This window comes from Equus asinus, chromosome 2 (genome assembly GCF_041296235.1).
Source record: "Equus asinus isolate D_3611 breed Donkey chromosome 2, EquAss-T2T_v2, whole genome shotgun sequence".
Lineage (NCBI taxonomy): Eukaryota > Metazoa > Chordata > Mammalia > Perissodactyla > Equidae > Equus > Equus asinus.
Window position 1 is genome coordinate 117388908 of NC_091791.1, and position 27711 is coordinate 117416618.

The 27711-nt window shown below is 35.7% G+C and overlaps 7 non-coding genes across 7 annotated transcripts; all 7 read left to right on the top strand.

The window, feature by feature from the left end:
* Positions 1-4924: 4924 nt before the first annotated feature.
* On the top strand, positions 4925-5008 carry LOC123283612 (small nucleolar RNA SNORD115). Its single transcript, XR_006524288.1, has one exon. It is a non-coding gene; the product is annotated as a small nucleolar RNA SNORD115 (small nucleolar RNA).
* An 832-nt stretch (positions 5009-5840) lies between these two features.
* On the top strand, positions 5841-5921 carry LOC123283609 (small nucleolar RNA SNORD115). The gene has a single exon (XR_006524285.1). It is a non-coding gene; the product is annotated as a small nucleolar RNA SNORD115 (small nucleolar RNA).
* Positions 5922-9491: 3570 nt separating this feature from the next.
* LOC123283613 (small nucleolar RNA SNORD115) lies at positions 9492-9572 on the top strand. Its single transcript, XR_006524289.1, has one exon. It is a non-coding gene; the product is annotated as a small nucleolar RNA SNORD115 (small nucleolar RNA).
* Positions 9573-11959: 2387 nt separating this feature from the next.
* Positions 11960-12040, top strand: LOC123283615 (small nucleolar RNA SNORD115). Its single transcript, XR_006524291.1, has one exon. It is a non-coding gene; the product is annotated as a small nucleolar RNA SNORD115 (small nucleolar RNA).
* Positions 12041-16220: 4180 nt separating this feature from the next.
* On the top strand, positions 16221-16301 carry LOC123283611 (small nucleolar RNA SNORD115). Its single transcript, XR_006524287.1, has one exon. It is a non-coding gene; the product is annotated as a small nucleolar RNA SNORD115 (small nucleolar RNA).
* Positions 16302-19199: 2898 nt separating this feature from the next.
* LOC123283610 (small nucleolar RNA SNORD115) lies at positions 19200-19280 on the top strand. The gene has a single exon (XR_006524286.1). It is a non-coding gene; the product is annotated as a small nucleolar RNA SNORD115 (small nucleolar RNA).
* Positions 19281-20629: 1349 nt separating this feature from the next.
* LOC123283617 (small nucleolar RNA SNORD115) lies at positions 20630-20707 on the top strand. Its single transcript, XR_006524293.1, has one exon. It is a non-coding gene; the product is annotated as a small nucleolar RNA SNORD115 (small nucleolar RNA).
* Positions 20708-27711: the final 7004 nt, after the last annotated feature.

Consider the following 27711-nt stretch of genomic DNA (forward strand, 5'->3'; position numbering starts at 1 on the left):
TTAAGTCTGATATTTTCTTATCAATTTTCTGTCTGGATTATCTACCCATTATTGAAAGTGGGTTTTTAAAGTCAGCTACTATTACGCTATTGTTGTTTATTTCACCTTACAGTTCTGTCAATGTTTGCTTTATTTATCTAGGTGCTCTGATGTTGTGTTCATATACATTTATAATGGTTATATCTTGTTGAATTGGCCCTTTTATCATTACGTGATGACTTCTTTGTCTCTTATTACAGTTATTTTTTTGTCTTAAAGTCTATTTTGTCTGATATAAGTATAGCCACTCCTGCTCTCTTTGGTTACTGTTTGCATGAAATATCTTTTCCCATCCCTTACTTTCAGCCTATGTATGTCCTTTAATGTAAGATGGGTGTCTTGTAAACAGCATATGGTTAGGTCTTGTTATTTTATCCATTTAGTCACTGTATGTCTTTTGACTCATAAGTTTCATTCGTTTAAATTGAAAGTAATTATTGACAGATAAAGATTTACTATTGCCTGTTTAATTGTTTTCTATTTGATTTGTAGTTCTTTTGTTTCTCTATTCACTTGCCATCTTTCTTTGTAGTTTGATGATATTTTTATAGTTACATGATTTGTTTATTTTCGCTTCAGCTCATGTGTATCTACTGTAAGTTTTTTCTCTGTGATTACCAGGAGACTCGCATTTATCCACTTATAATTATAGCAGTCTAATTTAAGCAATAACAACTTAACTTCAATTGAATAAAACATCACTATACTTTTATTTGCCCTCCCCACACTTTATATTATTGATGTCAGAGTTTATTTATTTGTTTAAAATTGTGAATCCATTACAAAGATTTTTTGGTTATTGTTATTTTTAATTCTTTTGTCTTTTAATTTTCATAGTACAGTTAAACTGATTTATGTGCCACCAAACACTATTATGATATTCTGTATTTGTCTATGTATTTACCTTTACCAGTGAGAATTTTACTTTCATATGCTTTTGTATTTATATTTAGTGTTTATGCATTTCAACTTGAAGAAATACCTTAAGCACTTCTTGTAAGGCAGGTCTAGTGGTGACAAACTCCCTTATTTTTTGTTTATCTGAGAAAGTCTTTATTTCTCCTTCTCTTTTAAAGGACAGTTTTGCTAGGTTAATATTCTTGATTGGAAACTTTTTTCTTTCAGTATTTTGAATATGTCATTCCCTTCTCCCTCGCCTGCAAGATTTCTGCTAGGAAACCCACTTGTAGTTTTATGGGAGTTCTCTTGTATGTGATGAGTCACTTATCACTCACTGCTTTCAAAATTCTCTCTTTGTCTGACTCTCACAATCTAGTTATAATGTGTCTTGGTGTAGATCTCTTTGGGTTTATCCATTTGGTGACTTTAGAACTTAATAAATTCCATTTGTCTCTCCAAATTTGGGGTGTTTTCCACCATTTTTTAAAATAGAATTTTCTGCCTTTTCTCTCTTTCTTCTCCTTCTAGGACTCCCGTAATATGTTGTTTCACTTGATGTTGTTCCATAATCCTTTAGGCTTTTTTTTTTTCTCTTTTTAGTTCTTTTCTCTCTTTGTCCCTCTGACTGGATGATTTCAAATGACTTGTCTTCAAGTTCGCTAATTCTTTCTTCTGTTTGATTGAGTGTGTTTTTGAAGCTTTCTATTAAAATTTTCAGTGCAGTTATTGTATTCTCAACTCTAGGATTTCTGCTTGTTTTTTTCTTGTGGTTTCTATTTGTTTGTTAAACTTCTCATTTTGTTTACGTATCATTTTCCAAATTTTATTCAGTTGTCTATGTGTGATCTCTTTTAGTTCTGTGAGCTTGTTTAAGACAGTTATTTTGAGTTCTTTATCAGGCTATTTGTAGATCTCCATTTCTTTTTTTTTCTATTTCTGTTTTTTTAAGTAATTTTATTGGCATTATAATGGTTTATAACATCATGTAATTTCGGGTGTACATTATTGTTTATCAATTCCTGAATACACTTCATCATACTCACCCCCAGTAATCTAATTTTTATCCATCACCATACATATGAGCCCCTTTGTCCCTTGTGCCCACCCTCCCACCCACTTCCCCTCTGGTAACCACTAAACTGTTCTCTTTATCTATATTGTTATCTTCCAACTGAGTGAAATCATGAACTATTTGTCTTTCTCTGTCTAGATTATTTCGCTTAACAGCATACCCTCAATGTCCATCCATGTTGTTGCAAACAGGATGATTTTGTCTTTTTTTATTAATTATCTTGACCATTATAATTTTGATACTTATTCTATTTCATATCAGTTGAACAGGAAGCTTATAGTATTAGTACTTCTTCTTTTAAAAATGATAATCTCAACCTCAAGAAATTTTGAATTGATTACAGATTGTCCCAAATACGGGGCAAGCATTCAAGAACCCTGATTTTTGTCACAATACTTCAGACCTCCACCAATTGAATGGTTTAAATTTAGAAGAAATGAAAATTTCAAGCCCCACAGAGTTATCAATATTGCCCAAATTAAAGAAGCTTAAATATCACCCTTGTGTTATTGAATATACTGATGGGAAGAAATTTTAACCAATCAAGCTTAATACAATTATATTCAAATATAAAGTCCCTAAACTATAACACAAAACTCCAACTGTTCTCTTATATAGAGCCATTGAAGTCATCTTTAGCCATTGGAGTCCACTTTTTTAAAAAAAGATTTTATTTTTCCTTTTTCTCCCAAAGCCCCCTGGTACATAGTTGTGTATTTTTAGTTGTGGGTCCTTCTAGTTGTGGCCTGATGGATGCCACCTCAGCATGGCTTGTTGAGTGGTACCGTGTCCATGCCCAGGATTCGAACTGGTGAAACCCTGGGCCAACGAACAGAGTACACAAACTTAACCACTTGGCCAAGGGCCTGGTCCCTACTTTTTTTTTTTAAGGAACATTACCCCTGTGCTAAAATCTGCCACCAACCTTCCTCTTTTTGATGAAGAATATTGGCCCCAGCCAACATCCATGCCCATCTTCCTATACTTTATATGTGGGATGCCACTTCAGCATGGCTTGACAAGTGGTGCATAGGTCCATACCCAGGATCCAAACCAGTGAATCGCAGACTGCCAAAGTGAAATGTGTGAACCCAACTGTTGTGCCACCATGTTGGCCCTGAAGTCCACTTTAACAAAACTGAAATGGATGTACAAATGAGAAAGAAATATCTCAGTCCAAATGATGAGGGTTAGTTTCTTCAAAAGTTCTAAAGTACATCATCGCATAAAAATGAGTCTACCCTATTTAAAACCTGGCAATCTCCAGTCCCCATACCTAAGGTTTCTAGGATTATTAAATGGACTATACCTTTAAATAGTACTACTGCTAATGGAGTCAATTCAATTTTACTTGTGTCTAATAGGCTTTACCATTATGAAAAGTTTTCATTTGAAGATTAAAATGGTGCCATGATCAAATTAAAATAAATTTACTAAATACCATATTTATAGGTAAATAGAAACTGGGACCACAATTGCAGATTCTATTGATATAGAAATATTGACAGGCATTTTAGTGTCTTGGGACAACTACAGAAACACATAATTCAAATGCAAACAGAATGGAATCAAAATATAATACAGGATACAGCAGTAGATATAAATGAGAATGGAATTGGGAATGAATTTGGAATTGGACATCTGGGAATTAAATCCTGCTGCAAAAAATATAGCTAAAGAATTTTCACAAATCTTCACCTATATAACTGAGAAACAACTAGTTATTCAACAACTACAATATATTCCTACTAGTGTTAAACTACAAGATCGTAGTTTTTCTCTCTTTGTGTCTTATAGTAAGATATTCTGCTAAGAGTTACACCTTTGCATTGATAAGAGGTGAATGGCATCCTTCAGTCACATATTCATTCCAAATAGATCACTGGACTACTGAAGATTCACCCCAAAGCAGTTAGGTTTACTCATTTAGTCAACCTGAATATTGAAATGGGGTATTCTTATTGAATGACTGGTCTACTTGATGTGATCTTATGATAAAATCTTTGCTTATTACTTGAATCTGATTTGATTGATAGCTAAGGAAATTTTGATTCATTGGTGTCCAGATCAATTAATGTTCAATACTCATCTGGGTCTCTATACATGACTAGACCAATATCTCTATAACCTTAAATGGGATTCTAATAGTGTCAGGCTGCTTTAGGGTCACTGAAGAACTTTCAATAAATGAAGGATCATGCCAACAAAGATGAAAATGTGAGATTCAGTAATTTTTTCTTCCTATTAAACCTAAAATTGATTTATAATGGGGAAATTCACATATATGAATTTCAGCTCCCAAATATCATATTAATGCATTATTTTCAGTATAATGATGTGTATGCTATGAAAAAAATCAAAGCTTCCTATAAATGAATATTATTCTCAGTGGTCTGATAGTTGATTTGCAAATCCTAAGTTTTACATGGCTTCAAGTGTGTCACTTTAGGAGAGTTCATATTGCAATGGACCATGCCAAATGTTACTGGTATGGCATCCTTTGATATGTAGACAAAGGATGATAAATGGGATGTTCTTGTGTTTTCCTAAAACCACGTGAGTGGTTCTCCAAAGAAACCTGTATTCTATGTCATTCTTGTGTAGGGTGATCAATAGTCTATATCCTCTATAATAGGTCATTTTTTGAGTACTGGCCATATTGCTCCATTAAAGAAAGCACTCCAGAGACATATTCCATAAGAGACAGTTCCATGTTTTGATACCTGTCCTACTCCTGTACACCTAGATGATGACTACAGAGGAAGAGCACAGTTTGGCCTGCAGCTTTGGGGAATTAATGTGACTCAGATGCCTAGCACTAAATATGTTAAAGCTCTTGTCCAAATTAGTACCATAATTACCTGGAAAGCATATTCAAGTCCAAATGTATATATGTGGGGGTTGCCATGGCTTGGGTCAATGATGAAAACTTATTGTCTTGAAGAGAGATGATAACCTGAAAATCATGATCAATAGGATTATGATGAAGATAGACCTAGGTGACAGTCTGGAGCAGTATGTTGGGAAATATTATTTCCTTTCTAGGCATTTTATTTTGGACTTGAGACAAGGAAAACTTAAAAGAAACTCATGTGAGCAATCCTGTCTTTGTGCTCAAAATTAAAAAATGAATATTCATCCTATAAGCTTTGTTTAAGAGATTTATAATTCTTAATAGTAGGGCACATTCAGAGCTCAGTCCTTCACTGTTTTTCTCTCAATGTGTCTTTGAGTAACACATTCAACTAAGGCTTGTGACACTGCAATGATAATAGATATCTGGATTCCTTTGGTCACTGATACATTCCAAATAGACGATTAACTGTGGAAGATATACTCCTAAGGCAAATAGGTTTACACAGAAGGTAACCTGCATAGGGATATGGAATTTTTTTCTGAATGAGTGACTGACCTATGTGATGTGATTTTATGACACTTTCATTTGAATATTAAATTAATAATATTGAAGTTCAGAAAAATGTTTGATATTCATTTATTTCTACATATATGATAAGATCAACATTTCTATAATTTTAGAGGATTCTAACTGCTTTGGGCTACTTTGACATCAGTGAAGAATTTTTCCATATCTGAAAGAACCTGCCATTGGAGAAGAGTTTTGAAGTTCAGTACTTGTACTGGTTACAGGATAAAATTTGAAACTTAAAACTGAGTATATTCATGAAGAAACATATATCAGAATTCCAGGTCCCACTGTAGACCCATTATTTCATATAATAAAGGGTATGCTATGAATGACACTAGAACACCCAATTTACACATTGAATTTATTAGTGTTACCAAAATGGCAATATGCATGTCCTTTTGTGGATCAATGATGAGAACTCATATTGTCTTGAAGAGAGATGATGACCTAAAAATCTTGTTCAATAGGATTACATGGAGGCCCAGTGAAGTTGAGAATTTGGGGGAAAGATGTTGGGGAGCTTATTTCCCTTCGAAAGCAATGGAATCTCTAGAGGAAGTCTCGTGTGGCTCTACCCTGCCTATGGGAGTCCAAGAGGCCAGACTGCTTTGTGGGCCCTGGTTCCTCCCCGAAGACCCTGTTCTCAGCCATTCCTTAGCTCCTCTTCTCTCATTGTATCTTTCAGTCAAATATTCTGGCTGGGCTTTCATTGTGGCCTGAATGATCCCAGCTGAGTGGAAGTCATTGATCATTGAGGGAACCACAGACAATGTTGGACTGTGAGAAAGGCCAGCCATCTGGCCATACATAGTTTTGACCCTTTTCAAGAACCCAGAAGCCAAGAGAGCTTATTTCTTCTTGGTTGTCAGCCATACAGGATAAGATCTCTGGAAATTGAGAGCTTTGGCAACTCATATTAACTTTTCATGAACTCATATTGCCTTTTTTAAAATTTAAGTAATATTTGAGTTTTATTCACTTACATATTGTGTTAACTTTGGGATATAACATTGTAAAATTTTATTGTGTTTATCATTATATTTTGATTTCTGTGTAGATTACATCATGTTCACCACCCAAAGACTAATTACAATCCATCACCACACACATGTGGCTAATACTCCCTTTCCCTCTTCTCCTTCCCCCATTCCCTTCTGGTAAGCACCAATCCAATTTCTGTCTCTAGATGATTGATTTTTGTTGTTTTTACCTTCTATTTATGAGTGCAATCATCCAGTGTTTGACTTTCTTTCTCTGACATTTTCCTTAGAGACTAAGACCCTCATGGTCCATCCACGTTGTCACAAATGGCCAGATTTCATCAATTCTTATGGCTGAGTAGTATTCCATTGTTCATATTTTCCACATCTTCTTTATCCATTCATCCCTCGATGAGCACCTAGGTTGCTTCCAAGTCTTGGCTCTTGTGAATAATGCTGCAATAAACATAGTAGTGCATGTATCTTTTGGGATTGGTATTTTCATGTTCTTTGGATAAACACCCAGCAGCAGAAAAGCAGAATCTTGTGGTTGTTCTATTCTTAAATTTTTGTGGAATCTGCATACTGTTTTCCATAGTGGCCGCTCCAGTTTGCACTCCCACCAGCAGTGTATGAGAGGTCCTTTCTTTCCACATACTCTCCAACTCTTTTCTTCCCTGCCTTATTAACTATAGCCATTCTGATGGCAGTGACATGATATCTTGTAGATTTGATTTGCATTTCTGTGATGGTTAATAATGCTGAACATCTTTTCATGTGCCTGTTGGCCATCTGTATGTATCTTCTTTGGAGAAATGTCTGTTCATATCTTATACCCATTTTTTAATTGGGGTGTTAGTTTTTTTGTTGTTGAGATGTATGAGTTCTTTGTATGTTTTGAGTATTAACCCCTTATCATATATTTGGTTTGAAAATATCTTCTCCCAATTGTTACATTATCTTTTAGTTTTGTTGATGTGCAGACACTTTTTAGTTTGGTGTAATCCCATTTGTTTATTTTTTCTGTTTCCCTTGCCCAGTCAGACATGGTACCTGAAAATATACTGCTAAGACTGATATCACTGAACATACTGCCTATGTTTTCTTCTAGAAGTTTCATGGTTTCAGGTCTTACCTAAAAATCATTCTCAATACCATTGCACTGAGGTCCGATGCCATTGAGAATTTTGGAGCCTAAAGTTGGGGATCACTTTTCCTTCTAGAGCTATGGGCTTGGGTCTTGAAGCAGCCAGTCCCTCGCAAGAATCTAATATTGCTGTACCCTGTGTATAGGCTCCTCATGACCAAGATAATTTTTATCTTTTAGTCTTTATTTCACTGGATCCATTTTTGGGTCCGGCCCTTACCTCTTTTTCTCTTAATATGTCTTTCAGTGAAACATTTTGGCATGGGTTTCACCCTTGCCTGTATGATCAGACATATGTGGATGTCTTTAATTACAGTCATAAGATATAGAGAACATTGGACAATAGGGAAGGCCCACGTTAAAATAGTAAATAAGTTTGACTTCTTTTGAGAGCCTAAATATCAATAGATGGTTGATTTATCTTTTATGTCAGCACTATGGGATGCAATTTCTGGAAATTGAAAGCTTTTCATTATACCCATAATGGATCAAAGTGTAAATGGAGGAAATGTCTTTTTTAATTGCCTCCTGGTCAACATTCGCATTCATCCGTGTACCAGTTATGGCCAATAACTCTAATATGCTGAAGGAATGAGAAATGCTTGTGTCTGCTTTGGGTATAGGGACAACTTTCTCTAGGGAAGAATCATGCTCATGGCTTCAAGCAGGTGAGAAGTGAATCCCATTCATAGTCTTTGTTGAAAGACATTGTTGAGTATTTAGATAGCTGAATGGCAGCTCCTGAAGATTTATAGGACTTCACCATGTCATTTTAAGGAATTGCTGGCTCTTGCCGATGCCAGTTCTTTCTAGTTGGCCCTTTGATCATTTAGCTTTGCCAAATCAGGCCACTTCATCCATTTTTGTGTTCTTCCTCTGCAGGTGTAACTGCCTTGAATGATAGCTTTCTCAGGAATAAAAACCACTTTTTTTTTTTTTTTTTAAAGATTTTATTTTTTCCTTTTTCTCCCCAAAGCCCCCCGGTACATAGTTGTGTATTTTTCGTTGTGGGTTCTTCTAGTTGTGGCATGTGGGACGCTGCCTCAGCGTGGTCTGATGAGCAGTGCCATGTCCGCGCCCAGGATTCGAACTAACGAAACACTGGGCCGCCTGCAGCGGAGCGCGCGAACTTAACCACTCTGCCACGGGGCCAGCCCCAATAAAAACCACTTTTTACTGAACTTTATGTTGAGGACCTGAGAATAAATTTTTCCATAGTTTCATCCCCACAGTGTGACAATATTTTGTGAATTATATTTGTTGACATGCCCATGTTGATATTGCAATTTTTGTTGTTGTTTCTGGGATGTTTTTGTACATAAATGGAAACTTTAAATTAATAGACAATGACTTTTTGTCCCCAACTTGAAATATTTCACAAATTTGTGAATAGAGTCAAAGTCAGCACAATTTCAATTTTGCTCATATCTGTCTTTTAAAAATGATTTTCATATGACTTCACAATTTCCAACTATCCATGTTAACATCCCTATAGACTGGAATAAAAGTTTATTCAGGTCTACTAATATTGCTTGATACTTGATGCTGCTCAATGCACACTGAGTATTTTTCTTCATTAAGAAAACTGTGTGCTCTGCCATTTTTGTTTCTGGTGAATATAAGGTGCACAGCCTTCATTATGGGCTCATTTTTGTTGAATCACCTTTATGATTCTTTGAGGAGTAGCATGTGTGAGGCACAAGCCCATGAGAAATTTAGTACTTCATTATGACAACTATCCTACCCTGTTTACTGGATAATGACTCCCAAAAAGAGCCTTATTTGGCCTGCTGACATTGAGTCAATTTTTATCTGTCTGGTGTCCGGCATCTAGAACTCTTATCCAGATTACACCCTGTTTCTGTAATCTAATCTTGGTAATCATATTCAGGTCCAGGTGCATTGGTGAAGTGAGAGAGCCCTGGTGGATCAATGATGCAACCTAATATTGTTTTGAAGTGATATGGTGATCTAAAAATTATGCTTGATAGGATTATGTTAAGACCCATTCTCAAGAACAATCCTATGAGAGGACACTGGGGATCCTACTTCCTTTGTAGAACAATGCTGTTTTGGACTTGACACAACAAAGTTCTTAGGAGGATTTTTTGTCTATGAGCTTCTCTGTGAATGATGCATACTCATACTTTATGCTTTGTATAGTGATCTATATACCGTAATAGTAGGGCTTTTCAGAAGTTATTCCTTAGGTCTTTTTATCTCATAGTCCCTTTCAGAGAGACTTTTGGCCAAGGGTTACACCATTGCATTGATAATCAGAGATGAGTGAATTACTTTGATCTTAGACACATGTCAAATAGAGTATTAGACCACTACTAATGAGTCCTGATCTAAGGCAATAGGTTTTTCTTATTTAGTGACCCTGAATATCAATATGGGGCTTACTTCTGTTAGAATGTCCATCCTATGGTATATGATCCTATAAAAACTGAAATCTTTCTGTTTTACCTGAGATTGTTCAGATTACAAACTGAGGAATTTGTTTTCCTAACTGGAACCCTGGCAACATTCTTCTCAATCTGTATACACATCAAAACCAATATTTTAATATACTTAGGTTACCGAAGCTGCTTTTCTTTACATTTGAGTCACAAAAGAACTTTCTATAACTGAATGATCATGCCAATGGAGTAGACATTGTGAGATTCAGGAATTTTCCTGGTCCATGGGTCTTATTTTGAATAAATTGTTATGTTACTGGTTATCTGAATTGCACCATATCAATATAATGAATTGCATGTCCTTGGTGATAACAGTTTTTCCTGATTGGCTGTTTGCTCTGTTTAGCTTCTCCAAATTGGGCCACTTGGCCCAATTTGGAGTTTTTCCTGTCCATGAGTGATTGCCTTAATGGATGGCATCTTCATGAGGCCACTATTGACTGAAATTTCATTGAAATGATGTTGAGAATTTTTCTGAACCATCCTTTCATCTCCACTATGTTATAATTTCCTTCCCAATGTACAGAAGTACACATTTTCATCGTGATTATGTACCCTTATATGGTATTTTGTATTGTTTTTGTGATGGTTTTTGAAAAGTTTTACTCTTGAGAATCCTGAAAACCAGCATGGAGTTTACTTCTCAATGAGCGACCACACTACAGAATATGATCCTACAATGAAGTCACTTTGTTTTGTCTGAAACCAAGGTTGAAAATTGAAGAAATTTTTCCCTAACTGGTTCAGGGAAACCTTAGTCTATGTCTATATTCATGTCAAGGCTGTGTTTCTAATATATCATAGAAGATTATAACCTTTTGTGCTGCATTTGGGTCATCAAATAACTTTCTATAACTGAAGGACCATGTTAGTATAGTTGAGATAATGAGATTCAGTAATTTGCCCCACCCAGGGGGTGAATGTTGATAACATTGTTGAATAAACAGATAGCTGAATTGCACTTCCTGATATCATGTGGCTTCACTAATTCAATATAATGAAGTGTATAGTTTGGGTGATGCCAGTTGTTCCTTACTGGCCATTTGATTTGTCTAGATCACCAAATCAAAGAACATTGGTTCCTTTATGAGTTCTTCTTTTCCATGAGTGATTGATGTAAAGGATGACATTCTTAATGAGAAGGTCAATTTTACTGTAATTTCATAAGAATGCTATTGATAATTTTTCTGATTCTTGGTTTCATCACCACCATTGATAATCTTAGCCCTGAGCACAAGAGTAGACATATTTATCCCAATTATAATATTTTTGTGTTGCTGTTTTTGTGATGACTGTGGGACATGGATGAGAACTGTTAACATACAGACAATGACTTATCAGCCACAGCCTGAAAACTGTCATACATGGATTGAGAGGTTGAATGAAAGCACAATTCCAATTATTCTATCATCTGTTTTCTACAAAATAAATTTCACATGGCTTCATAGTGTCATTTTATATCCAATTTGAAATGCGATGGACCATGTCAGTGTTGCTAATATCGCTCCTTGATCAAATGTACCAGGAATGAGCAATAAGATACTCTGGTTTTAGCATGACGCCTCCTGGTTGGTTTTCCAAAGTCAAGAAACTTATGTACTTTGTCTACCTTTTGTTTGGTGAATTAATGGCACACAGCCTCTGTAATGGATCATTTATGCAGGAATGATCATATGGGTCCATTAAGGAGAAGCATGCATGAACCACATGCCCAATGGAAATGTAGTACTTTGTTTTGACACCTCTCATATTTGTGTTCACCCAGATAGTGATTCCAGAGGAAGAATCCTGTTCAGCCTGCTGTCCCCAGGGCAATCAATATCCACCAGGTGTCCAGCATGCAATACAGCCAACTTTCATAATTTCCTGCATCCATCTTTGGTAAGCATAGTGAGGTCCAAGTGTATGTATGCTTGGGGAGTCACACGTGTTGCATCAATTATGAGACCTCATATTTTAATGAAGAGCTCTGAATAACTAAATATCATGCTCAATGGGATTACATTGAGACCCACCCTAGGTTTACAATCCTAGGACAGAGTTTTGAGGTTCCTTGTTTTTCTTTTACAGATGCATTTTGTGTTGATCACTTTGTCATTTATAACTTTGTCTATGCATTTCAAATTGAACAATAACTGTCAGCTTTTTCAATGGTCAATAAGTTCTAATAATTTGACACATTTGGGGCTCATCTCAGCTCTTTTTCTCTCATTGTTTCTTTTAGTAAGGTGTGTGACAAGATATGCATAATAAAACTGATGAGATGTGAATGTCAGTGTTAGTCACAAATATCTTCCAAGTAGACTTTTGGGCTTATGAATATTTACCCTAAGGCAATTAGATTTACCATTTGGGTAACCTGAATATCCATATGAGGTTTTCTACTCAATGTGTGACTGAACTACTTGATTTGATCCCATGACAAAATCTTTAATTTTTACCTGAATTTAGTGTTATTGACAGTGAAGAAATTTTTTTTCTTTGGTATTCAGTCCAATGCATGATATTTATTTGGATATGTAAATAGATAGACCAATTTTCCTTTATTGTTACTAAAGGAGTCTAATGATGTTAGGCTGCTTTGAGGTCACTGAGATAAATTCCATCACTGAAGGACCCTCACAGTGGAGAAGATAATGTTAGATTCAGAATTTTCTTTTCCCACAAATGTTAAAATTGAATCCATTGATGAGAAAACTATCTGAATTTCACTCCCATGTATCTTGTGAGTTCTTTATTTTCAGTATAATAAAAACATAGTCTATGAATGATTCCATTTACTGATTGGCCAATAACTAGGTTCACCAAATCAGGCAACATGTGTCCTGTTATGAATTCTTCTCATGAGTGACCAATACAGTTGATGTCATCCTCATTTTAAAAACATCACCTTTTACTGTGATTTCTTTAAATAATTTTGAGACATTTTCAGAGTGATAATTCTTGTCTCTATGGTGTGTTATTCTTTAGTATAAATATAAGAGTAGATATATTCACCCCTCTTATTATATTTTCATTTTGGTCTTGTTTTTTCATATGTGTGGGGCACTGATGAGAACTCAGAACATATATACAGTGTCACATCAGGCATATGCTTGAAATCCCTATATATGGGTTGTCCAATACACATGAGAATGAATACACTTGGACTTCTGTTTTCCAGTATGATGTGGAAAGTACGTGGAAATTGTCACCCTCATTGACACAATGAAGAAAAATATGAATAGATTGAAAATCACCAGTTCCTCTGGAATTCATTAGACAGTTGAAGACACAGGAAAGTCACTACCACAAAAATTACAAGGATTGTCTGTCAGATAGAGAGAATCACAACTTACTCCAACATTAGCCCAGGAGCAAAACCTCCACTGGAACTAGTATCAAGGTGGGAAAATTTACAGTGTAATTGACAATCACAATTGCTGGAGGCTCATTGTCAACAAGTTTAAGAGTTAAAAACTCCTGTGGGGACCTCTCTTAGTGGAAGCCCCATGCTTGTGTAAGTTTTATCTCCAGAAACCCTACCAGGTTCTCACAGTGAATACTGCAGAAAAATCCCCTACTGCTTCTGTCAGATGAAGGACCAAGGTAGACATTTTGAAACATGTCCAGAGCATTCTCTTTTTCTTTTTTTTTCTTAAAGATGATTGGCACCTGAGTTAACAACTATTGCCAATCTTTTTTTTCTCTGCTTTTTTAATCCCCCAATCCCACCAGTACATAGTTGTATATTTTAGTTGTGGGTCATTCTAGTTGTGGCACGTGGGACACCACCTCAAGGTGGCCTGATAAGTGGTGCCATGTCCTCGCCCAGGATCCGAACTGGTGAAACCACAGGCTGCTGAAGCGGAGCACGTGAACTTAACCACTTGGCCATGGGGCTGTCCTCTTTTCTCTTTTTCTTAATAAGGCCTGACTTCAAAGGAAACTATTTAACCAGAGCCTAACTTGTGCTTTACCAGAACAAATTAACCTGAGAGAAATAAATGCCCAACTTCAGCCTGCTATAAGCCTGCTCCATAAGGAAAAGAAAATGCCCAATCCAGTCCACGCTAGTCTTCAACGTAGGAGAAGGGAAATACCCAACTCCAGCACTGCTCCTGCCTTCCTGTCTTACTGAGGAGGCCAGGGGGAGGAATTCTGAGACCCTCTATAAGGTCACAGCCTACTAGCACAGTCTCATTAACAGATTAATATCTAATCATAGGACTATAGAATGCTTCCCCTCTCCTCATACCTTACCACAACAGCAATAGGACTCCTTTATAACAACAGGACAGTATAATGGAAATAATGCACACCTCAGGCCTTAAGAAATCTCAGAAGGTCTTCTATGATCTGGATTTTGGTGTGAGCCTCGCTATTATTTTTATGTGAGACCCAGCAACTAGAATGTGTTTGCGCAGTTTGTATGAGAAGGGCAGGGCAATGACTTCTGGTTTCGATATCCTTCTTGACAAATCTCAACATTGTGTTGGCTTTCTTTCAGCTATAGATAATGGCCTTGTCTTTAGGAAACAATCTGAAAAAACTCTTAGTTTCTGTTTTTAAGGCTGCAAAATTCCAATAAAAGTTAAAGAAGTACTGCCTGACTCTAAAAAGTCACAATAAATAATTTCCCACCTCTCTATATGTGTAGTGAGCTTATTTTTTTAATTATAAAAAGCAACAAGTTCACTGCATAACTCTGGAAAATGAGAAAAAATACAAAGAAAACAAAACATTCATATTGTCTGTGTGTATCTGTATGTAGATATTTTAACATAATGGTGTCCATATCTAACTGTATCTAACTTACTTTTTAAATATATTAATAAGATATGAACATTTTTCTCCTGTCATTTATGTTGATCTTCATGTACAGAATTGTTTCTAGTAGATGGAATTCTATCATATGAGTGTATCATGATTTATTAAACTTTTACTTTACTGTTGAAAAGAAAAAGAAGTCTCTAGGGAAACCCAAAGACAAAAAAGAAGACAGGAACAGAGATACCAGACGAAATTTTAGCTGTGACACTTACAGCTACAGTAAAGTAAATACAGTCTAACCTCTAGCCAGATAAACATAAAAAACCTCACAATAAAGGCCTATTCACCTCAGTTCCTTTTACCCAATATATCATGCCTGGTCTTCAGCAAAAAATTATAAGGCGTACTTAAAAGACAAAAAATACAACTTGACACAACAGATAAAGCATCAGAATCAGATTTATGTATCGCAGAGTCGATAGCATTATCAGACCAGGAACTTAAAACAACTATGATTAACATGTTGATGGCTCTAATGGAAAAGTGGGTGACATGAAAGAACAGATGAGTAATGTAAACAGCTATATTATCCTAGAAAGTGAAAGAGAAATACTTTCTCAGACAAGCAAAAATTGAGACAGTTTGTTACCAATAGTCCAGCCTTACAGTAAATATAAAAGGAAATTATTCAAAAAGGGGGAAAATGATATCAGTCAGACAATCAAATCTACATAAAGAAAGAAATCATTGGCTAAGGAATAAATGAAGGTAAAATAGAATATATTGTTTTTATTATTCTGAATTGATCTGACAAATAACAGTTTGTTCAAAATAATAACAACAACAATGTGCTTTGTGATTCTAGCTAATGAATAGTGAAATAAATGACAGCAATATTATAAGGCCTGATGTCTTATTTCCAGAAGCTGAATTATACATGACTTCAGAGGTTTTATTTTATGAGAATTAATAGGCAAGGGATTATGGTGATTGTTATGGATATGGTTTGCTTGATTATATAGACAAGGGATAATCAATGTGATAATCTCATTTCTGCATGACGCCACCTGACTGGTTCTCCAAAGTCAAGAAACCTGTATATTTTGGCCTCCTTGTGTTGGTGAATCAATGGTCTACAGCCTATATAATAAATTAAGTCACTTTTGGAGTCCTGACTATTAAGGAAAATCATGCTTGAGCAAAATAACCATGAAAAGTGTAGTTTTTCTTTTTGACACCTGTCCTACTCCTGTCCACATAGATAATAACAGAAGAAGAACACCATCTGGTCTGCTGCACTTGGGGCAATTTATACCAACCAGGTGTCCAGTATTGAATGTGCAAGAACCATAATTCACCTTAGAACAGTGGTCCCATTAATCCACCTCTGGTAAGCATATTCAACTCCAAGAGTCTGTATGAATGGGGAATGCCATGGATTAGATCAATCATGAGAATTTATATTGCCTTGAACAGAGATGATGACATAAAAATTGTGCTCAATAGGATTATGTGGAGGCCCATAATAGGTGACAAACCTAGAACTAGAAGTTTGGAATCCTTATTTCCTTCTAGGTGAATAATTTTGTGGCTTGAGACAATGACACCATTGTAGGAAACTTGCTTGGCCCAACCCTATCTGTATGCTTCTAGGTGAACAACAAATTATGATACTTTAAGCATTGTTTTAGTTATTTATTATTTCTGATAGCATGGAATATTTGCAATTCATTCCTTGAATCTTTTTCTCTCACTGTGTGTTTCAGTAAGACATGTTTCAAGAGATGTACCATTCCTTTAATAAAAGTGGAGTGGATGCCTTGGTTACAGATACATTCAAAACAGACATTGGACTAGCGATGATTCACCCTTATGCCTATTAGGTTTACTCAGAATATCAATATGGGTTTTCTTCTCAATGAGGGACCAATCTACTTGATGCAATGCCATGAAAAAATATTTGCTTTCTATCTGAATTTGATATGATTGAAAGTTGAGGAAATTTTTTTTCACTTTTTGCTTCATAGTATCCAGTCCAATGTGTAATATTCATTTGAATATTTTTGCACAACTGGTCTGATCTTTCTATAATATTATTAAGCAGTTGTAATGGTACTGGCAGTTTTTGACTCACTGGTGAACTTTTCATGACTAAAGGATCATGCCAGTGGAGACAGAAATGTGACATTCAGTGGCCAATAAGTACATTCAAAGATATTCAACATCATTAGCCATCAGGGAAATACAAATCAAAACCACAATGAGATCCCACTTCACACCCACCAGGATGGTTGTAATAAAAATGATGATGAATACTGGTAGAGATGTGGAGAAATTGGAACACTCATGCATTGCTGGTGGAAATATAAATTGGTGTGGCCACTTTGGAAAGCAGTCTAGCAGTTCAAGAGGTTTACATAGTTACCATATGATCTGGCAATTCTACTCCCAGCTATATACCCAAGAGAAATGAGAACATGTATCCACACAAAAACTTGTATTCATAGCTGCATCGTTCCTAACAGCCAAGAAGTAGAAACAACCCAAATGTTCATCAACTGATGATTGGATAAATAAAATGTGCTATAATCACACAATGGAATATGATTCAGCAATAAAAAAGAATGAAGTACCAACACACGCCACAACATGGATGAAACTTGAAAACATTAAGCAAAGTGAAAGAAGCTTGTCACAAAAGACTACATATTGTGTGATTCCATTTAGAAGAAAAGCCCAGAATAAGCAAATCCACAGAGACAGAAAGTAAATGAGTGGCTATCTAGGGCTGGGGAGATTGGGGGAAATCAGGAAGCGACTGTTAATGGGTACAGGGCTTCTTTTTGGGGGTGATGAAATGTTCTAAAATTGATTGTGGTCTTGGTTACACAACTCAGTGAGTATACTAAACATCCTTGATTCTACACTTTAAATGGGTTAATTGTATGGTCTATGAATCAGAGCTCAACAAGGCTGGTTTGAAGAGAAATAGATGATGAAAAACTGTAACTTACTGATCCTGCCTTTATTTAAAGTTTTTTTTTTAAGGATTTTATTTGTTTCCTTTTTCTCCCCAAAGCCCCCCAGTACATAGTTGTATATTCTCTGTTGTGGGTCCTTCTAGTTGTGGCATGTGGGATGCTGCCTCAGCGTGGTTTGATGAGCAGTGCCATGTCCCTGCCCAGGATTCGAACCAACGAAACACTGGGCCGCCTGCAGCGGAGCACACGAACTTAACCACTCGGCCACGGGGCCAGCCCCCTTTATTTAAAGTTTTGACATTTTCTTCATCATAGATTTTTTTGCATTATTTTTGCTTCAAAAAAATATATTGCATTAATATGTTAAAAAAAATGTGACATTCAGTAATCTGCTTTGCTCATTGACTTGAATAAATTGATAAGCAAACTGCTATCTGAATTATAAATCCCAAATTTCATGTGGCTACATTATTTTCAATATAATGAAAATGTATACTATGAATACTGCCAATTGTTCCTGATAGGGCTTTTGAGATGAATAGGTGTACCATATGAGGCAACACATGTCCCATTATGCATTCTACTTCTCCTTGAGTGACTGACCTATTTTATGGCATCCCCATGAGAAAAACATCTTTTTACTGAAATTTTGCTGAAATCATGTTGTGACATTTTCTTAGTCATGGTTACTCTCTATGTTGTGATATTATTTTGGTCTAAATATAGGAGTAGACATATTCACCCTTATTATAATATTTTCATGTTGCTCTGCATTTGTAATGTTTTTGAGACATTTATGAGGACTCATAACATAAAGACTAGACATTTGACCACAAGTTGGAAATACCTGTACATGCATTTCTCAAACCAATACAATGTATACAAATTCCATGTGGCCTGATCTGATCTGATTTCTACATCCTTAGATTGATGTGGCTTCAAGAATGCCAGTGCATTATGAGCATTCATATACAACACACCACACCAATTGTTATTGATATGACTTTCTTGAATATATAAACAAGGGAAGATCAATGGGATGCTCTTGTTTCTGCATGAAACCACTGGATTGCTTCTCCAAAGTCAAGTGACCTGTAAGTTTTGTCCTTATTAAGTTTTGTGAATCAATGGACTAAAATCTATGTAATGGGTCTTTTTTTGAGTATCGACAATTTTCCTCAATTAATGAAAAGCATGCATGACCCATACACACTGGAGAGACATAGTTATTTTCACACCTGTTCTATCTCTGTCCTCTTAGATGATGATATGGAAGAACATTCTTGGGCTTGCTGTGACTGGAGAGATTGATACAACCCAGGTATCCTGTAATAAATATGCCCTAACTCCAATTCACCTTAGCACCAGAGTTCCAGGAAGCCTTCATTGGTAAGTTGATCAGGTCCAGATGTATGTAAACATGGGGAGTGCCATGGCATCAGTCAGGGATGAGGCCTTATATTATCTTGAAGAGAAATGATGACTTAAAAATCATTCTCAATAGAATTACACTGAGGCTCAGCTTAGATGACAATCCTGGGATAGATAATAGTCACTCCTTATTTCCTTTCTAAGAGAATTTTATTTTGAACTTGAGATATAAAACCTCATGGGTAACTTGTTTTTTCAACTTTTCTATGCACCTATAAATAAGCAAAAAATTCTCATTTGTTAAGCTTTGTTTTGGTGATCTATAATTTCTACTAGTATATCATATTCAGGTTTCATTCCTTGGCCCTTTTTCTCTCATTTTGTGTTTCAGTAAGACTTGCTCTCAAGAGATGAAACATTCCATTATAAAATATCAATAGCTTATTTTGTTGACACACATATTCCATATAGAGCATTGAACTATTGAAGACTCACACCTAAGACAATTAGTTTTCCTCATTCAGGCAACCTGAATATCAACACAGAATTTTCTTCTTGTTGTAATCCTCATGGCAAAATACGTACTTTTTTCTCTGAACTTCTTATGATTGAATGTTATGCAGTTTTTTGATTCACTGTTACCTAGTCCAACAAACAATATTCATTTGGGTGTAAATACATGACTGGACAAAAATTGCTGTAGTATTATTATGGGACTCTTATGGTGTTGTACTGTTTTAGGTCAGCGATAAGCTTCCCATAACACTAGTACCATTCTAATAGAGGAGAATATGAGAGTTCGATAATGTGCTTTGCCTATGAAACTTAAAATTGAATAATTTGATGGCAAAATTTATACCCAAATTTTTGTCTCCTGAGTATCGTGTAACCCCATTATTTTCAGAATAATGAGAGTATATGCTGTGAATAATGACAGCTTTTACTTTTATGGACTTTGAGATGACTAGATTCACCAATTCAGTCATAGTGGGCCCCAATATGGTTTCTTCTTCCCATGAGTGAGTGACCTACTAGATGGCCTACTCTTGGAAAATGTTCACTTTTTACTGAAATTTCATTGAAATAATGTTGGAATATTTTCAGTCATGTTTACCATCTCTATGGTATGATGAATAATATTATATGTTATCCAATGTCAAGAATCTTGTATGCTTTGTCCTTATGATGTTAATGCATCAATGGTGTAGAGCCTTAGTAGTGTGTCTTTGTGATGGTATGGACAGTGTCTCTCCACTAATAAATAGCATGTATAAGACAGTGTCTCTCCACTAATAAATAGCGTGTATAAGCCATACACATGTGAAGGATTTATTTCTGATTTTGAACTACTATTCTATCCCTATCTTCCTAGATAACTATTGAGTAAAAGCACTCTTTGTACTACCATCCAAGTATACGATAGTGAGTCTAACTGGTCTCCTGCCACTTTTGAACCATGGCTTGAGGATGCCATTTTGGTAAATGTTTATAAGTTAAAGTGCAAGTATGTGAGGAGAGTGTCTTGAGGAGATGTGATGTCATAAAAATCATGCTCAATAGGATTATGCTAAGGCCCAAAAGTGGTCCAAACTGTGAAACAAGGTGTAGGCCATCATTAGATTTTTCTAGAGTGTTCTGTTTTGGGGTTGGTAGAAAGAAATCCTTTTGGGAATCTTGTTTCATCCACCTCTATTTATCTGCTTCTAAGAGAATTTTTTTATTCTTTTATCCTGATTTTAGTGTCTTTATTCTTAGTATTCATATATTGTTAGAATAGACACATTTGCTTAGTTTTCCTCATTGTATGCTTCGGAATGTCCAATTAGCAAGAGATGTGCCATTCCATGGAAAAGATATGAGTTCTGCCATTGGTGATTAAAAAGTTCCAAATAGGCTGGGGCTGTCCCAGTGGTGTAGTGGTTATGTTCACACTCTCCGCTTTGGCACCTGGGGTTCACAGTTTCAGATCCCGGGCACAGACCTAGCAGCACTCATCGAGCCATACTGTGGCAGCATCCCACATAAAATAGAGGAAGATTGGTACAGATGTTAGCTCGGTGACAATCTTCCTCAAGAAAAAAGAGGAAGATTGGCTACATATGTTAGCTCAAGGCCAGTCTTCCTGACACACACACACAAATTCCAAATAGGCCATTTGACTGTTGAACTCTGGCCTTTAAAATGATTACATCCACTTCTTCATACAAAATGAGTGATGGCCTATTCTAAGTTGCCCTTGATTTGTAAAATTTAATACAACTACAGGTGGTCTGAAATCCTATTTCCAGATCCAGATTTTCCTGTGGCTTTATTAAGTTTATGGTAGTCCCCTCTTATCCATGGTTTTGCTTTCCGTGGTTTCAGTTATCCATGGACAACACAGTTCAAAAATATTAAATGGAAAATTTCAGAAATAAACAATTTATAAGTTTTAAATTGCACGTCATTCTGAGCAGCATGACGAAATTTTGAGCTATCCTTCTTGGTCCCACCTTGTCGTGAATCATCTATTTGTCCAGAATGTCCACACTGTATATGCTACCTGCCCATTAGTCACTTAGTAGCCATCTCAGTTACCAGATCCACTGTCATGGCATCACAGTGCTTCTGTTCAAGTAGACCTTATTTTACTTAATAATGGCCCCAAAGCACAAAATTAGTGGTGCTGGAAATTTTGATATGCCAAAGAGAAGCCATAAAGTGCTTCCTTTAAGTAAAAAGAACTTAATATATATAGAGCTCGGTACTATCCAAGGTTTCAGGCAGCCACTGAGGGTCTTGGGACATATGCCCCTCAGACAAAGGGGGGACTACTGTCTTATAAAGGAATATATGTGCTATGTATGATGCCAGTTGTTACTGAGATGGGTCCTTGCATATTTAGCCAAGGGATGATGATGAGAAACTTTATTTATGCATAGAAATAATTTCTTGCCAGGTTATCAAAATACATGAACTCACATCCTTGGTCCTTACTGTATGTGGTGGATCAATGGCCCACAGCCTAAGTAATGGGTCATATTTTTCTTCAATTATTTTATTGAGGCTATAATAATTTATATCATTGTATAATTTCAGGTGTACAATATTATTTAGCAGTTTCTGTACAGACTGCATCGTGCTCACTACCAGCAGTATAAGTTTTATCTATCACCATATATATGTGCCTCTTTACCCTTTTTGCTCACCTCCCTACTCCCTTGCCCTCTGGAAATGACTTATCTGTTCTCTGTTCGTATGTTTGTTTACCTTCCACATATGAGTGAAATCATGTGGTGTTTCTCTTTCTCTGGCTTAGTTCGCTTAACATAATATCCTCAAGGTTCATCCATGTTGTTGCAAATGGGATAATTTTGTCTTTTTTATGCCTGAGTAGTATTCCATTATATATTTATATACTACATCTTGTTTATCCATTCATCAGTCAGTGAGCACTTGGGTTGCTTCCATGTCTTGGCTATTGTGAATAATGCTTCAATGAATATAGGGGTGCATAAATCTCTTTGAATTGTTGATTTCAAGTTCTTTGGATAAATGTCCAGTAGTGGGATAGTTGAATCATATGGTATTTATATTTTTAATTTTTCGAGAAATCTCCATACTGTTTTCCATAGTGACTGCACCAGTTTCTATTCCTACCAGCAGTGTATGAGGGTTCCGTTTTCTCCACATCCTCTCCAACATTTGTTGTTTTTTGTCTTGGTAAATATAGGTATTCTGACAGGCGTAAGATGACATCTCATTGTAGTTTTCATTTGCATTTCCCTAGTAATTAGTGATGTTAAACATCTTTTCATGTGCCTGTTGGCCATCAGTATATCTTCTTTGGAAAAATATCTGTTCATATCCTCTTCCAATTTTTGATCGGGTTGTTTGTTTTTTGTTGTTGAGTTGTATGAGATCTTTATATATTTTGGAAATTAACCCCCTGTCAGATATGTGATTTGCAAATACTTTCTCCCATTTGGTGAGTTGTCTTTTCATTTTGTTCATGGTTTCCTTTGCCTTGCAGAAGCTTTTTAGTTTGATGTAGTCCCATTTGTTTATTTTTTTATTTTGTTTCCCTTGCCTGAGTAGACACGGTATTTGAAAAGATGTTGATAAGACCGATGTGAAAGAGTGTACTGCCTATATTTTCTTCTAGAAGTTTTGTGGTTTCAGGTCTTACATTCAAGTCTTTAATCCATTTTGAGTTAATTTTTGTGTATGGTGTAAGATAACAATCTACTTTAATTCTTTTGCATGTGGCTGTCCAGTTTTCCCAACACCTTTTATTGAAGAGATTTTCCTTTATCTATTGTATGTTCTTGGCTCCTTTGTTGAAAATTATCTGCCCATAGATGTGTGCTTTTATTTATTGGGTTTCGATTCTGTTTCATTGATCTCTGTGTCTGTTTCTGTGCCAGCACCATGCTGTTTTGATTACTGTAGCTCTCTAGTATATTTTGAAGTCAGGGATTTTGATGCCTCCAGGCTTGTTCATTTTTCTCAGCATTGTGTTGGCTATTTGGGGTCTTTTGTTGCCCCATATGAATTTTAGGATTCTTTGTTCTATTTCCGTGAAGAATGTCATTAGGATTCTGATTAAGATTGTGTTGAACTTGTAGGTAATGTGGACATTTTAGACCTTTTTTATTCTTCCAATTCATGAGCATGGAATATCTTTCCATCTCTTTATGTCCTATTCAATTACTTTCGATAATGTCTTATAGTTTTCAGTGTATAAATCTTTCACCTCCTTGGTTAAATTTATTCCTAGATATTTTATTCTTTTTATTACAGTTGTATATGGGATTATACTATTGACTTCTCTTTCTGTTAGTCTGTTATTCGTGCACAGAAATGCACTGGGGCCAGCCCCATGGCTGAGTAGTTAAGTTTACATGCTCCACTTTGGTGGCCCAGGGTTTTGCTGGTTTGGATCCTGGGCACAGACATGGCACCACTCATCAGGCCATGCTGAGGTGGTGTCTCAAATAGCACAACCATAAGGACCTACAACTAGAATATACAACTATATATTGGGGGGTGCTTCGGGGAGAATAAGAAGAAAAATGATTGGCAACAGATGTTAGCTTAGGTGCCAATATGGGAAAAAAAAATGTACTGATTTTTGTAGTTGATTTTGTACCCTATACAAACTTTCCTATAGTTGTTGATTATTTCTAATACTTTTCTGGTGGATTCTTTATGGTTTTCTATATATAGAATGATGTCATCCACAAATAGCAAGAGTTTCACTTCTTCCTTTCCAATTTGGATATCTTTTATTTCTTTTTCTTCCCTAATTGCTCTGACCAAAACCTCCAGTACTATGTTGAATATGAGTGGCAAGAGTGAGTACCCTTGTCTTGTTCCTGTTCTCAGAAGGGTGGCTTTCAGTTTTTCACCATTAAGTATGGTGTTGGCTGTAAGTTAATATGTGAGTTAATAATATGGCCTTTATTATGTTGAGATACTTCCCTTCTATATCCATTTTCTTGAGAGTTTTTATCATAAATGGATGTTGGATCTTGTTAAATGCTTTCTCTGCATGTAATGAGATGATAATGTGAATTTTATTCCTCATTTTCTTAAAGTGGCATATCACATTCATTGATTTGCAGATGTTGAACCATCCCTGCATCCCTGGTATTAATCCCGCTTGATCGTGGTGAATTATCCTTTTAATATATTACTATATTTGGTTTGCCAATATTTTGTTGAAGATATTTGCATCTATGTTCATCAGCAATATTGGCTGGTAATTTTCCTACTTTGTGTTGTCCTTGTCTGGTTTTGCCATCAGGGTGATATTGGCCTCATAGAATAAGTTAGGAAGAATCTCATCTTCTTAAATTTTTGTAATACTTTGAGAAGGATAGGTATTAAATCTTCTTTGAATGTTTGGTGGAATTCTCAAGAAGCTGTCTGGTCCTGGACTTTTGTTTTTTGGGAGGCTTTTAATTACTGTTTCAATCTCTTTACTTGTGATTGGTCTCTTCAGATTCTCTATTTATTCTTGATTCACTTTTGGCAGGTTGTATGAGTCTGAGAATTTATCCTTTCCTTCTAGGTTATCCAATTTGTTGACATATAGTTTTTCATAATATTCTCTTTGATCTTTTGATTTCTGTGATATCCATTGTAATTTCTCTTCATTTATTTTTAATTTTATTTATTTGACCCTTCTCTTTGTTTTTCTTAGTGAGTCTGGCTAAGGGTTTGTCAATTTTATTTATCTTCTCAAGGAACCAGCTCTTGGCTTCATTCATCCCTTCTATTGTTGTTTAGTCTCTATTTCATTTATTTCTGGACTAATTTTTATAATTTCCTTCATTCTGCTGACTTTGAGCTCTGTTTGTCCTTCTTTCTAGTTCTGTCAGGTTTATTTTAAGATGGCTTATTGAGATTTTTCTGGTTTCTTGAGGTAGGCCTGCATTGCTATAAATTTCCTTCTTAGTACTACTTTCACTGCATTCCTTTAAGAGTTTGTATGTAGTGTTTTCATTTTCATTTGTCTCCGGGTATTCCCAACATATGGTCTATCTTTGATAATGTTCCATGTACACTTAAGAAGATTGTGTATTCTGCTGTTTTTGGATGGAATGTTCTATATATATCTATTAAGTCCATCTGGTCTAGTGTTTCATTTAAGTCTACTGTTCACTTGACTTTCTGTCTAGATGATCTATCCATTGATGTAAGTGGGGGTGTAGAGGTCCCTTATTATTATTGTATAGCTGCTAATTTCTCACTCTAAGTCTGTTAATAGTTGCTTTAGATACTTTCATGCTCCTCTGTTAGGTGCATATATATTCATAAGTGTTATGTCCTCTAGATGGAATGTCCATTTTATCATTATATACTACCCTTCTTTGTCTCTAATTGACTTTTTTATCTTGAAGTATGCTTTGTCTGATATAAGTATGGCAGCACCTGCTTTCTTTTGCTTGCCTTTTGCTTGGAGTATCATTTTCCATCTTTTCACTCTCAACCTGTGTTTGCCTTTAGAGCTAAGGTGTGTTTCCTGGAGGCAGCATAGTTTTGGGTGCTGTTTTTTAATCCATCTAGCCACTCTGTGTCTTTCATTTGAAGAATTCAATCCATTTACATTTAGAGTGATTATTGATCTATGAGGGCTTAATACTGCCATTTTATCTCTTGTTTTTCTGTTGTTCTATGTTTCCATTGTTTCTCTTCCCTTGTATTTCTGAATGCCATTTCAGTTTGGTGGTTTTCTGTGATGGTTTCCTCAGTTTTCTCTTCATTTATGACCTGTATCTCTGTTCTGATTTTTTGTTTACTGGTCACCACGGGCTTTGTATAAAAGATCCTGTAGATGATATAGTTCATTTTCTGATGGCTTCTCATCCCCATTAATCTAAGTGGATTCCGTCCCTTTCCTCTTTCCCTTCTGAGTTATTTTTGTCAGAAATTCTCATTTTTTGTTGTGAGTTTGTGACTAAATTGAAGTATTTATAGGGATTTTTTAATGCTTTCCTTCCCTTTATCTTTTATGTTATAAATACGTGTTTGAGGTCTTGTTCTGATAGAGAGCTTCAATTTCCTATTTTATCTGCATATTTATCTCCTTGCTCAAGGCTTTGTAAACTTTTGCCTTTTTGTTTCACATTTGAGGATATCCTTGATCATTACTCATAAGGGAGTTCTAGTTGTGGTGAACTCCCTCAGCTTTTGTTTATCTGGGAAAACTTTTATTTCTACATCATATCTGGAGGATAGTTTTATTGGATAGAGGTTCTTGTCTGAAAGTTTTTGTCTTCCATTATTTTGAATATATCATTCCATTCTCTCCTAGCTTGTAGAGTTTCTGTTGAGAAGTCTGCTAAAATCCTGATAAGGGTTCCTTTGTAGATTATTCTCTTCTGCCTTGCTGCCTTTAATATTTTTTCTTTGTCATCAACTTTTGCTAGCTTTATTATATGCCTAGGAGAAAGTTTTTAGGATTGATGTAATTAGGAGTTCTGTTGGCTTCACTTACTTGTAAGCCCAGTTCTTTCCCCAGGTTTTGGAAGTTCTCAGCTATTATTTATTTGAGCAAGCTGTCTGTTCCTTTGTCCCTCACTTCTCTCTGGAATACCTATTATCCTTATGTTGAATTTCCTAATTGAGTCAGATATCTCTTGAAGAATTTCGTCATTTTTTAAAAAGTCTTAGTTCTCTCTCCTCCTCCACCTGAAGCATTTCTGTATTTCTGTCCTATAAATCACTAGTTCTTCTAAACGTCTCCTTCAAAACATCAGCTTTGCTTCTTTAAGGATTCCAGATTGTGTTTTATCTCATTCATTGTGTTCTTCATCTGCAGAATTTCTGTTGTTGGGGTTCTTTTTACAGTTTCAATCTCTTTGGTGAAGTATTCCTTCCTCTCATTAATTTTATGCCTTAGCTCATTGAACTGACTTTCTGAGTTTTCCTATAAATCATTGAATTTCTTCAAGACAGCTATTTTGAATTCTCTGTCATTGAGATTTTAAATTTCTGTAACATCAGGACTGGTTTCTGGAGACTTAGCATTTTACTTCTGCTCTGAAGTGCTACTGTAGTTTTTCATGGTGTTTGATGGAACTGATCCTTAGC